Raw genomic sequence first — 13,036 nt, 5'->3', positions numbered from 1 at the left:
GGTACGGGGACGGGCGGTACTATACCAAATTAATTGCCATATTTTGTGACTGTGAGAGAAACAAGCAACCAGGTCTATGAAAATGTTACCAGGCCAGATCAAGTCAGAAAATCCTAAAAAGTCAGAAAATAAGTTCAAAATACTATATTGCTGACTGTCAAACATCGTTGTCCAATGTTTTTTTAGAGCAGTGGTTCTCAAACATTTTCATGTCAAGGACCACCAATATTTTAAAGAAACTTTACAGATAAAGGTCCAAAGTAGCTTATAATGACTAGACTTGGCAACACTGTGAACAGTTCTACAAACTCACAATATGAAATATAAGGTATTACTATTATTAAAGGTTAGTAACTAGTTGTACGGGTCGGGTTGTCAAAATTTGACCTGTGCAGGACACTTTTTTTACTCTAAAACTCTTGCAGAGCATACCCTCCACAAAATGATTCACATTATGCCGTTAATAGATCCATTTAGCCCCGCACTTTTGTATTGTTTTAAGCTCACTTTGCATTGCAAAGCAGAACCTTTCCATGGCCGGTCAGCAAAGATATTCAGTGTTGGTTTCAGTTAATGGTTAACTTGTATATGAAAATGTTGTCATTATCTAGCTAATCATCCTCATGCCAGTTGAAATTGCATTATTATTTGCATTGTCCACTACCAGACATGCAACGGATGACTAATGACTGCAATGCAATGACTAATCTCGTATGGCGCGTTCACACGGGCAGATGCAACGATAGTCTACCATTCATTGTCAATTGAAGCCAGCGACGTAAAGAAGATGCATCCAAGCTACCTTTTGTAGCTGCTGCAAAAGCGACAAACTAAGCTACATATTGAAGCTGATCTGGGTTCAACTTCCAGATGCAAAGCTACATGCTGGATTGTTTTATTTTTCTCAATCTTCCCCGCCGGCCGCCGCGCCTCCGACACCACGCCACTATGTGTGAATGCAACATTAGTGTAGCACATCGGCTGTGTCGGGTGGAAACCTCATGTCCAAAACTGTTGCTTTTCAGGATTAAAATTCAAAAACGGCAAAAGTAGCAGATCGACAAGCTCGAGACGAGTTTCAAGCTTGCAGATCTGCTGTAGTATGATCAAGTAGGGCTGTTCATTTACGGCGGCAAAACTACAAAAAAAAAAACCACAAAAAGTTAGAACATGGGGAGATAAGAGGTTTCTGCCCGACAGCAACGATATGTATACTTCTATGCAAGAGTGTCTGTGATTTTGTGTCTATATGCATTGTGCGTGTGTTTAAATGTGACACTGTGTGTGTGTGTGTGTGTGTGTGTGTGTGTGTGTGTGTGTGTGTGTGTGTGTGTGTGTGTGTGTGTGTGTGTGTGTGTGTGTGTGTGTGTGTGTGTGTGTGTGTGTGTGTGTGTGTGAACGCGCTTGTTATCATCTCCTTACTGTAAATATTTAGCCTGAGGTTAATGCAGGGCAGTAATGGGAGGCTGACGGCTGGATAGTTAACCTGATAGATGTGTGTTTGTGGGTGAGGGGGTGGGTGGTGGAGGCATGGGGTGAGTTTTGGGCCAGGTTAATGTTTGATAGCAGGGGGGGTCATAGATGGGACAGGGAGGGAGGGGGGTGGGGTTGGGGGGGGTGTCGCTGTCGGGTGGAAACCTTGTATATCCAAATAGTTTTTTGGGGGGAAAACGGTTAGCGTGTGTTCCAGTGGATCCAATGTACCGGTAGTTATTTTTGTCCAGTTGTGGTTCTCAAACGTTTGAATGTCAAGGACCCCTGATACGTAATATATGTATGACCCCCAGCAGTGAAGATTTATGTTAACGCCCCCATCACCCAGGACGAAGTTCTTTGTCCTTTCTATTAGTAACGCCCGACGCCCAAGACGAAGTTTGATCCAAAAGACAAAGTTTATTGATATGAAAACGGATCGCATCGCTCCACAGCTTGGGAGTACTATTGTGCAATCCTCGATGTTTTGCGCAACAGTGAGACGTCATCGAAAATCTCCCTCCCGTTTAGCCGACGACAACGAAAATCTTAAAACGTTAATAACACACTCACTACACACACATTCACAACAACATCCGGTCCGTCTGTAAAAGTGGTCCGTGTTTATAAATCGACTGGGCGCTATAATGTAATGGATTAAATAACCCAGGGCAATTAAAGTGTTAAAAAGAAAAGAAAATGTGTGGACACTCAGTCAGGGGGGGTGTCACTACAAGTGTAGCTTGTAGCGTGCAAACGGATGGCTCTGATCTGGAGGCCTGATGTGGAATATTTATTGACATTTTATTGTCACATCATGAACAGGTGACAGAAGCAGGTGAAATGTGTTAATGTGTGCACGCTCCATCGTGTGTGTGTGTGTGTGTGTGTGTGTGTGTGTGTGTGTGTGTGTGTGTGTGTGTGTGTGTGTGTGTGTGTGTGTGTGTGTGTGTGTGTGTGTGTGTGTGTGTGTGTGTGTGTGTGTGTGTGTGTGTGTGTGTGTGTGTGTGTGTGTGTGTGTGTGCACGTATATTTTTGTAAGTTTGTATACTATAGGGTGCGTTCGGATATGTGCACACTCACATATTTGTTTGTATTACACAGTGCGCTCAGAGCGCTGCACCCGAACGCACCCGTAATATAAAAAAGCAACGGGTATGTACGTGAGGTTAGATGCAAAAAGTAGCAGCGCGTTGACGGCTTCACATGAGAAGGTAGTTTGTAAAAAGCAAAACTCAACGAAAGGTAGTCTGTCTGCATATAGGGTAACAAAAAAATCCACACATCCAGCATATTAGGAAAAACAGCCCATCAAAGTGTTCAACAGTCTGATGGTAGCTGGGTGGAAGCTGTTCACAAATCTGGTGGTCTTGTCCTTGATACTGCGGTAGACCTCAGGATGTCTAGATTTGGAGGAGAGAGGGAATACAGAACAATGGTCAAAGGAAAAGACCTCTTCTGTGCATTGTCTATAAACTATGAATCGGCCTCCATCAGACATCAATGAGAGAGAACGTTTCTTTCGTGTAGTAGTCTTACCTTGATGCTGTAGTGCGCTATAATTATTCTCATTTGTTCACTTCACGTCCATTATTCCCTGATTATTCTTCTGAAAGTGTCCTTCACAATTATGGGTGAATTCTCGCCGTTAACGAATAATGCACTGCTGCAGGAGGCTCTCGCTAATAGGAGCCAATTAGGTGTGATTGTCGGAAACGCATGGAGAGGAAGTGCGCACGCGCCCGGCATGATGTTTTACATTACAGTCCAGATGCCTCCTCCTTCATCTGCAGCTTTTTGCAGGAAAAAGAATGGATTGAGACACTGTCCCAGTCCCTGATTCAGTTACTGATTGCAGTACAGATTTTAATGTAGAGAACACTATAATTTTGTGTCAATTATCTAATAATGTAATCCTGGGCGCTACACTTCCTCTGCCAACCTGGGGGGGCAGCGGACTGACCTCATGCTTCCTGCAGACCTCATGCTTCACCTGACAGAGGGGAGTTTATATACTAAACTACAAAATAATCTACATTTATATCTCAAAATAATCTGTCAACAAAAGGAACATAATTTACAGCATCGTTGCTGTCGCTCAGAAACCTTTTTATCCCCATATTTCACTGTGTCGCACAAGAGTAGTGAAAATATCAGATCTACAAGCACACCAGTGCAATCCACACAATCCATTTTCACTATTTTAAATAATTTATAAAATAATAGAAAAGGGAACGGTTTTGGACATGCAAGGTTTCCAACCCCGACAAAAATATGTAAAATATAATATATCGGTCATATCTCCCCTTGTAGTGCTGTTCTACTTAGACCTCCCATGTGTGCATGTGTAGCCTAAACTTTACCACTGGGCATGAACTCAATTCTGTGATGAATGAATGAGTCTTTTTCGGGGGGACAAAGTGGGCCTCAAGCATTAGCGGGTTACAGTGTTGGTTCTGTGGGGGGGTCAGCATTAGGTTACAGTGTTGGTTCTGTGGGGGTGTCAGCATTAGGTTACAGTGTTGGTTCTGTGGGGGTGTCAGCATTAGGTTACAGTGTTGGTTCTGTGGGGGTGTCAGCATTAGGTTACAGTGTTGGTTCTGTGGGGGTGTCAGCATTAGGTTACAGTGTTGGTTCTGTGGCGGTGTCAGCATTAGGGTTACAGTGTTGGTTCTGTGGGGGTGTCAGCATTAGGTTACAGTGTTGGTTCTGTGGCGGTGTCAGCATTAGGGTTACAGTGTTGGTTATGTGGCGGTGTCAGCATTAGGTTACAGTGTTGGTTCTGTGGGGGTGTCAGCATTAGGTTACAGTGTTGGTTCTGTGGCGGTGTCAGCATTAGGGTTACAGTGTTGGTTATGTGGGGGTATCAGCATTAGGGTTACAGTGTTGGTTCTGTGGGGGTATCAGCATTAGGTTACAGTGTTGGTTCTGTGGGGGTATCAGCATTAGGGTTACAGTGTTGGTTCTGTGGGGGTATCAGCATTAGGTTACAGTGTTGGTTCTGTGGGGGTATCAGCATTAGGGTTACAGTGTTGGTTCTGTGGGGGTATCAGCATTAGGGTTACAGTGTTGGTTCTGTGGGGGTATCAGCATTAGGGTTACAGTGTTGGTTCTGTGGGGGTATCAGCATTAGGGTTACAGTGTTGGTTCTGTGGGGGTATCAGCATTAGGTTACAGTGTTGGTTCTGTGGGGGTATCAGCATTAGGGTTACAGTGTTGGTTCTGTGGGGGTATCAGCATTAGCGGGTTACAGTGTTGGTTCTGTGGGGGTATCAGCATTAGCGGGTTACAGTGTTGGTTCTGTGGGGGTATCAGCATTAGTGGGTTACAGTGTTGGTTCTGTGGGGGTATCAGCATTAGTGGGTTACAGTGTTGGTTCTGTGGGGGTATCAGCATTAGCGGGTTACAGTTTTGGTTCTGTGGGGGGTGTCAGCATTAGGGTTACAGTGTTGGTTCTGTGGAGGTATCAGCATTAGTGGGTTACAGTGTTGGTTCTGTGGGGGTATCAGCATTAGTGGGTTACAGTGTTGGTTCTGTGGGGGTATCAGCATTAGCGGGTTACAGTGTTGGTTCTGTGGGGGTATCAGCATTAGCGGGTTACAGTGTTGGTTCTGTGGGGGTATCAGCATTAGGTTACAGTGTTGGTTCTGTGGGGGTATCAGCATTAGGGTTACAGTGTTGGTTCTGTGGGGGTATCAGCATTAGTGGGTTACAGTGTTGGTTCTGTGGGGGTATCAGCATTAGGGTTACAGTGTTGGTTCTGTGGGGGTATCAGCATTAGTGGGTTACAGTGTTGGTTCTGTGGGGGGTATCAGCATTAGCGGGTTACAGTGTTGGTTCTGTGGGGGGTATCAGCATTAGGGTTACAGTGTTGGTTCTGTGGGGGTATCAGCATTAGTGGGTTACAGTGTTGGTTCTGTGGGGGTATCAGCATTAGTGGGTTACAGTGTTGGTTCTGTGGGGGTATCAGCATTAGTGGGTTACAGTGTTGGTTCTGTGGGGGTATCAGCATTAGGGTTACAGTGTTGGTTCTGTGGGGGGTATCAGCATTAGGGTTACAGTGTTGGTTCTGTGGGGGTATCAGCATTAGTGGGTTACAGTGTTGGTTCTGTGGGGGTATCAGCATTAGGGTTACAGTGTTGGTTCTGTGGGGGTATCAGCATTAGGGTTACAGTGTTGGTTCTGTGGGGGGTATCAGCATTAGGGTTACAGTGTTGGTTCTGTGGGGGTATCAGCATTAGTGGGTTACAGTGTTGGTTCTGTGGGGGGTATCAGCATTAGGGTTACAGTGTTGGTTCTGTGGGGGTATCAGCATTAGGTTACAGTGTTGGTTCTGTGGGGGTATCAGCATTAGGGTTACAGTGTTGGTTCTGTGGGGGTATCAGCATTAGGTTACAGTGTTGGTTCTGTGGGGGTATCAGCATTAGGGTTACAGTGTTGGTTCTGTGGGGGTATCAGCATTAGGTTACAGTGTTGGTTCTGTGGGGGTATCAGCATTAGGTTACAGTGTTGGTTCTGTGGGGGTATCAGCATTAGGGTTACAGTGTTGGTTCTGTGGGGGTATCAGCATTAGGGTTACAGTGTTGGTTCTGTGGGGGTATCAGCATTAGGTTACAGTGTTGGTTCTGTGGGGGTATCAGCATTAGGTTACAGTGTTGGTTCTGTGGGGGGTATCAGCATTAGGTTACAGTGTTGGTTCTGTGGGGGGTATCAGCATTAGGTTACAGTGTTGGTTCTGTGGGGGTATCAGCATTAGGTTACAGTGTTGGTTCTGTGGGGGTATCAGCATTAGGGTTACAGTGTTGGTTCTGTGGGGGTATCAGCATTAGGGTTACAGTGTTGGTTCTGTGGGGGTATCAGCATTAGGGTTACAGTGTTGGTTCTGTGGGGGTATCAGCATTAGGGTTACAGTGTTGGTTCTGTGGGGGTATCAGCATTAGGATTACAGTGTTGGTTCTGTGGGGGTATCAGCATTAGGTTACAGTGTTGGTTCTGTGGGGGGTATCAGCATTAGGTTACAGTGTTGGTTCTGTGGGGGTATCAGCATTAGTGGGTTACAGTGTTGGTTCTGTGGGGGTATCAGCATTAGGTTACAGTGTTGGTTCTGTGGGGGTATCAGCATTAGTGGGTTACAGTGTTGGTTCTGTGGGGGGTATCAGCATTAGCGGGTTACAGTGTTGGTTCTGTGGGGGTATCAGCATTAGCGGGTTACAGTGTTGGTTCTGTGGGGGTATCAGCATTAGTGGGTTACAGTGTTGGTTCTGTGGGGGTATCAGCATTAGGGTTACAGTGTTGGTTCTGTGGGGGTATCAGCATTAGGGTTACAGTGTTGGTTCTGTGGGGGTATCAGCATTAGTGGGTTACAGTGTTGGTTCTGTGGGGGTATCAGCATTAGGGTTACAGTGTTGGTTCTGTGGGGGTATCAGCATTAGGGTTACAGTGTTGGTTCTGTGGGGGTATCAGCATTAGTGGGTTACAGTGTTGGTTCTGTGGGGGGTATCAGCATTAGGGTTACAGTGTTGGTTCTGTGGGGGTATCAGCATTAGGGTTACAGTGTTGGTTCTGTGGGGGGTATCAGCATTAGTGGGTTACAGTGTTGGTTCTGTGGGGGTATCAGCATTAGGGTTACAGTGTTGGTTCTGTGGGGGTATCAGCATTAGTGGGTTACAGTGTTGGTTCTGTGGGGGTATCAGCATTAGTGTTACAGTGTTGGTTCTGTGGGGGTATCAGCATTAGGTTACAGTGTTGGTTCTGTGGGGGTATCAGCATTAGGGTTACAGTGTTGGTTCTGTGGGGGTATCAGCATTAGGGTTACAGTGTTGGTTCTGTGGGGGTATCAGCATTAGCTGGTTACAGTGTTGGTTCTGTGGGGGTATCAGCATTAGGGTTACAGTGTTGGTTCTGTGGGGTATCAGCATTAGTGGGTTACAGTGTTGGTTCTGTGGGGGTATCAGCATTAGGGTTACAGTGTTGGTTCTGTGGGGGTATCAGCATTAGGGTTACAGTGTTGGTTCTGTGGGGGGTATCAGCATTAGTGGGTTACAGTGTTGGTTCTGTGGGGGGTATCAGCATTAGTGTTACAGTGTTGGTTCTGTGGGGGTATCAGCATTAGGTTACAGTGTTGGTTCTGTGGGGGTATCAGCATTAGGGTTACAGTGTTGGTTCTGTGGGGGTATCAGCATTAGGTTACAGTGTTGGTTCTGTGGGGGTATCAGCATTAGTGGGTTACAGTGTTGGTTCTGTGGGGGTATCAGCATTAGGGTTACAGTGTTGGTTCTGTGGGGGGTATCAGCATTAGTGGGTTACAGTGTTGGTTCTGTGGGGGTATCAGCATTAGTGGGTTACAGTGTTGGTTCTGTGGGGGTATCAGCATTAGGTTACAGTGTTGGTTCTGTGGGGGTATCAGCATTAGTGGGTTACAGTGTTGGTTCTGTGGGGGTATCAGCATTAGGGTTACAGTGTTGGTTCTGTGGGGGGTATCAGCATTAGTGGGTTACAGTGTTGGTTCTGTGGGGGTATCAGCATTAGGGTTACAGTGTTGGTTCTGTGGGGGTATCAGCATTAGGGTTACAGTGTTGGTTCTGTGGGGGTATCAGCATTAGGTTACAGTGTTGGTTCTGTGGGGGGTATCAGCATTAGTGGGTTACAGTGTTGGTTCTGTGGGGGGTATCAGCATTAGTGGGTTACAGTGTTGGTTCTGTGGGGGTATCAGCATTAGGTTACAGTGTTGGTTCTGTGGGGGGTATCAGCATTAGTGGGTTACAGTGTTGGTTCTGTGGGGGTATCAGCATTAGGGTTACAGTGTTGGTTCTGTGGGGGTATCAGCATTAGTGGGTTACAGTGTTGGTTCTGTGGGGGTATCAGCATTAGTGTTACAGTGTTGGTTCTGTGGGGGTATCAGCATTAGGTTACAGTGTTGGTTCTGTGGGGGTATCAGCATTAGGGTTACAGTGTTGGTTCTGTGGGGGTATCAGCATTAGGGTTACAGTGTTGGTTCTGTGGGGGTATCAGCATTAGCTGGTTACAGTGTTGGTTCTGTGGGGGTATCAGCATTAGGGTTACAGTGTTGGTTCTGTGGGGTATCAGCATTAGTGGGTTACAGTGTTGGTTCTGTGGGGGTATCAGCATTAGGGTTACAGTGTTGGTTCTGTGGGGGTATCAGCATTAGGGTTACAGTGTTGGTTCTGTGGGGGGTATCAGCATTAGTGGGTTACAGTGTTGGTTCTGTGGGGGGTATCAGCATTAGTGTTACAGTGTTGGTTCTGTGGGGGTATCAGCATTAGGTTACAGTGTTGGTTCTGTGGGGGTATCAGCATTAGGGTTACAGTGTTGGTTCTGTGGGGGTATCAGCATTAGGTTACAGTGTTGGTTCTGTGGGGGTATCAGCATTAGTGGGTTACAGTGTTGGTTCTGTGGGGGTATCAGCATTAGGGTTACAGTGTTGGTTCTGTGGGGGGTATCAGCATTAGTGGGTTACAGTGTTGGTTCTGTGGGGGTATCAGCATTAGTGGGTTACAGTGTTGGTTCTGTGGGGGTATCAGCATTAGGTTACAGTGTTGGTTCTGTGGGGGTATCAGCATTAGTGGGTTACAGTGTTGGTTCTGTGGGGGTATCAGCATTAGGGTTACAGTGTTGGTTCTGTGGGGGGTATCAGCATTAGTGGGTTACAGTGTTGGTTCTGTGGGGGTATCAGCATTAGGGTTACAGTGTTGGTTCTGTGGGGGTATCAGCATTAGCGGGTTACAGTGTTGGTTCTGTGGGGGTATCAGCATTAGTGGGTTACAGTGTTGGTTCTGTGGGGGGTATCAGCATTAGTGGGTTACAGTGTTGGTTCTGTGGGGGTATCAGCATTAGGGTTACAGTGTTGGTTCTGTGGGGGTATCAGCATTAGGGTTACAGTGTTGGTTCTGTGGGGGTATCAGCATTAGGTTACAGTGTTGGTTCTGTGGGGGGTATCAGCATTAGTGGGTTACAGTGTTGGTTCTGTGGGGGGTATCAGCATTAGTGGGTTACAGTGTTGGTTCTGTGGGGGTATCAGCATTAGGTTACAGTGTTGGTTCTGTGGGGGTATCAGCATTAGGTTACAGTGTTGGTTCTGTGGGGGTATCAGCATTAGCAGGTTACAGTGTTGGTTCTGTGGGGGTATCAGCATTAGCAGGTTACAGTGTTGGTTCTGTGGGGGTATCAGCATTAGCGGGTTACAGTGTTGGTTCTGTGGGGGTATCAGCATTAGCGGGTTACAGTGTTGGTTCTGTGGGGGTATCAGCATTAGTGGGTTACAGTGTTGGTTCTGTGGGGGTATCAGCATTAGCGGGTTACAGTGTTGGTTCTGTGGGGGTATCAGCATTAGTGGGTTACAGTGTTGGTTCTGTGGGGGGTATCAGCATTAGTGGGTTACAGTGTTGGTTCTGTGGGGGTATCAGCATTAGGGTTACAGTGTTGGTTCTGTGGGGGTATCAGCATTAGGGTTACAGTGTTGGTTCTGTGGGGGTATCAGCATTAGGTTACAGTGTTGGTTCTGTGGGGGGTATCAGCATTAGTGGGTTACAGTGTTGGTTCTGTGGGGGGTATCAGCATTAGTGGGTTACAGTGTTGGTTCTGTGGGGGTATCAGCATTAGGTTACAGTGTTGGTTCTGTGGGGGTATCAGCATTAGGTTACAGTGTTGGTTCTGTGGGGGTATCAGCATTAGCAGGTTACAGTGTTGGTTCTGTGGGGGTATCAGCATTAGGTTACAGTGTTGGTTCTGTGGGGGTATCAGCATTAGCAGGTTACAGTGTTGGTTCTGTGGGGGTATCAGCATTAGGGTTACAGTGTTGGTTCTGTGGGGGGTGTCAGCATTAGGTTACAGTGATGGTTCTGTGGGGGTATCAGCATTAGCGGGTTACAGTGTTGGTTCTGTGGGGGTATCAGCATTAGCGGGTTACAGTGTTGGTTCTGTGGGGGTGTCAGCATTAGCGGGTTACAGTGTTGGTTCTGTGGGGGTGTCAGCATTAGCGGGTTACAGTGTTGGTTCTGTGGGGGTATCAGCATTAGTGGGTTACAGTGTTGGTTCTGTGGGGGTATCAGCATTAGCGGGTTACAGTGTTGGATCTGTGGGGGTATCAGCATTAGCGGGTTACAGTGTTGGTTCTGTGGGGGTATCAGCATTAGCGGGTTACAGTGTTGGTTCTGTGGGGGTATCAAATGAAGTGTTGAGGCATGACACTGAAGATGTCCACAAAGTTCCTGGTTCGATTCCTGCCCTGGAGGAGACCTGTGTTGCTACATGTCCCCCCCCCCCCCCCCCCCCCCCCTCCCTCTCTCTCTCTCTCTCTCTCTCTCTCTCTCTCTCTCTCTCTCTCTGTGTCATCGGTTTTCTATCTCTTTCTACCATCGTATGTAAATTTAGCACATGCAACAAAAAATAAATGTTGCATATTAATACAAAGTAATATAAATTGTATAAGGGCTCATGGTGTGTGTACGTGTATGGATGCATGTGCATTCTCTCTCAATATCTCTCTCTCTCTCTATCTCTCTCTCTATCTCTCTCTCTCTATCTCTCTCTCTATCTCTCTCTTTCTCTATCTCTCTCTCTCTCTATACCCCCCCTCTTCTCTCCCCGGCCTGGCACAAAGCACTCTTGTTCCTGTAGTGAATGTGCGCTGCCCCCGAGCCATTCAGTCCTTTGTGGAGCCGAGGGGCCCCCTTGGTTCCCCCTCCTCTCGCTGGGTCAAAGAGGGGGGCAGGCCCAGGGCTTATCCCCCCTCTCCCCTGGGGAGAAGAGAGAGAGAGAGGGAGGAGGAGTTTGAGAGAGAGGAAAATGACATAGAATGGAAGTGTGTGTGTGTGTGTGTGTGTGTGTGTGTGTGTGTGTGTGTGTGTGTGTGTGTGTGTGTGTGTGTGTGTGTGTGTGTGTGTGTGTGTGTGTGTGTGTGTGTGTGTGTGTGTGTGTGTGTGTGTGTGTGTGTGTGTGTGTGTGTGTGTGTGTGTGTGTGTGTGTGTGAAAATAAGTGTGAATGTGAGTTTACATTAACCCATATAGGATGAGGATGATTCTATAAAAGCGCCTTTTAAATCCTAAAGCCTCGTTTATGCTTCACCAAGTGACACACGTCCTATGCTGGAAAAGCAGATCTGCATATCTGCAAGCTCTGCAGATCTGCAAGCTCTGCAGATCTGCAAGCTCTGCATATCTGCTGTTTTCGCCATCCAACTCCGTCATATGGTGAAGTATAAATGGAGCTTTTAAGAGTTTCAGAAATGAATAACGTAGTCACATAGACACGTGCCCAGAGTGAAAGTTTATAACAACACATTGTTATAGGTTATCCGGGTGCAGTACTTAGTTTAGACAGTACTTGGTTTAGACTAGTCATTGGTTAGACCAGTCATTAGTCCTACAACTACAATCTATCTCAAACCCTCACCCTAAACCTAACCTCCCACGGGGCAGCACACCTAAACCTAACCTTAACCCATGTCTAACCAATGACTATAGTCTAAACTAAGTATGCGCCCCAGGTTATCCTGGTCTGAAAGCTAAATAGCCTGAGTCCTTGTGTGTGCAAAACTGTATAAAATGCATCTTAAAGACATACTATGTAACATTCATCTTGGTAGTGGTCAGATGGGTGGGCTGAGTGTACTTTCAGAATGATATGGTGATTGTGTTTCCTGTTTGGATCAATGGAACTAATGTAGTATATATATTTTTTTTTATCGCAATAAATCACTTTTCAAGGTTTTAAAGAAAAAATCTCACCTGTGTGAACTGAGCGGTGCAGGCTGCGCAACAACAGGTGCAGCTGTTCGTACTCAGACACACATACACACACATCATTGGAGCGTTTCGGCACCGCTCAAAAATACCAAGACTGTTTGAGGGGCGCCAGCCCCTCCAATGCATTACGTCATTTGCTAGCCAAGTCTATGGACTTTAATGTTTGTTTAGTTTAGAGCAGGGGTTCTCAACGTTTTTGGCTGGGGACCCCCGGAAATGCTTTGGCCATGTCTCGTGACCCCTGCCCCACCCCACCTCCCCACCCCCAATACAAATTGACCGCTACAATAACCTTAATAGAGAAAATATATCATAAATATCATACATATACTAAAACCAGATATAATCATTAAGGAAAGTTTATGCATGCACTGTGTACTATACTATGTAAACTCAATTTCCATTTCCAGCCAATCAGTTGCAAAAAAAATATCTGGGGACCCCCCACAATAATTTCGGAACCCCCCGAGGGGTCGCGACCCACGGGTTGAGATAGGGCATTCACTTCTAGTCATTTTTACTAATTGACTAGTTGCCTAGTTTACATTGGTGACTATAACTATAATCTACCTGATCTTGAGGCCTACAAAATCGGGGAATATATATATATATATATATATATATATATATATATATTATTTTTTTCTACAACTAGTCAACTAGTACCAACAAGGTCGACTAGTGGATTTACTAGTCGACTAGTTGCTTAATGCCCTAGGTCAGGGGTAGGCAACCTTTATTATCAAAAGAGCCACTTTTGGACCAAAGAAATTATTACAATTCCATTTGGAGCCGCAAA

At 46.2% G+C, this 13,036-nt stretch overlaps 1 protein-coding gene across 4 annotated transcripts in view; it reads left to right on the top strand.

Moving 5' to 3' along the window:
* mllt10 (MLLT10 histone lysine methyltransferase DOT1L cofactor) overlaps window positions 1-13,036 on the top strand; it is a 75,440-nt gene that overhangs the window by 40,396 nt on the left and 22,008 nt on the right. The window lies entirely within an intron of this gene.

The sequence above is a fragment of the Electrona antarctica genome (assembly GCF_951216825.1).
Source record: "Electrona antarctica genome assembly, chromosome: 20".
NCBI lineage: Eukaryota > Metazoa > Chordata > Actinopteri > Myctophiformes > Myctophidae > Electrona > Electrona antarctica.
The sequence above is the reverse complement of the archived record's forward strand: the minus strand, read 5'-3'. Positions and strand labels throughout refer to the sequence as shown.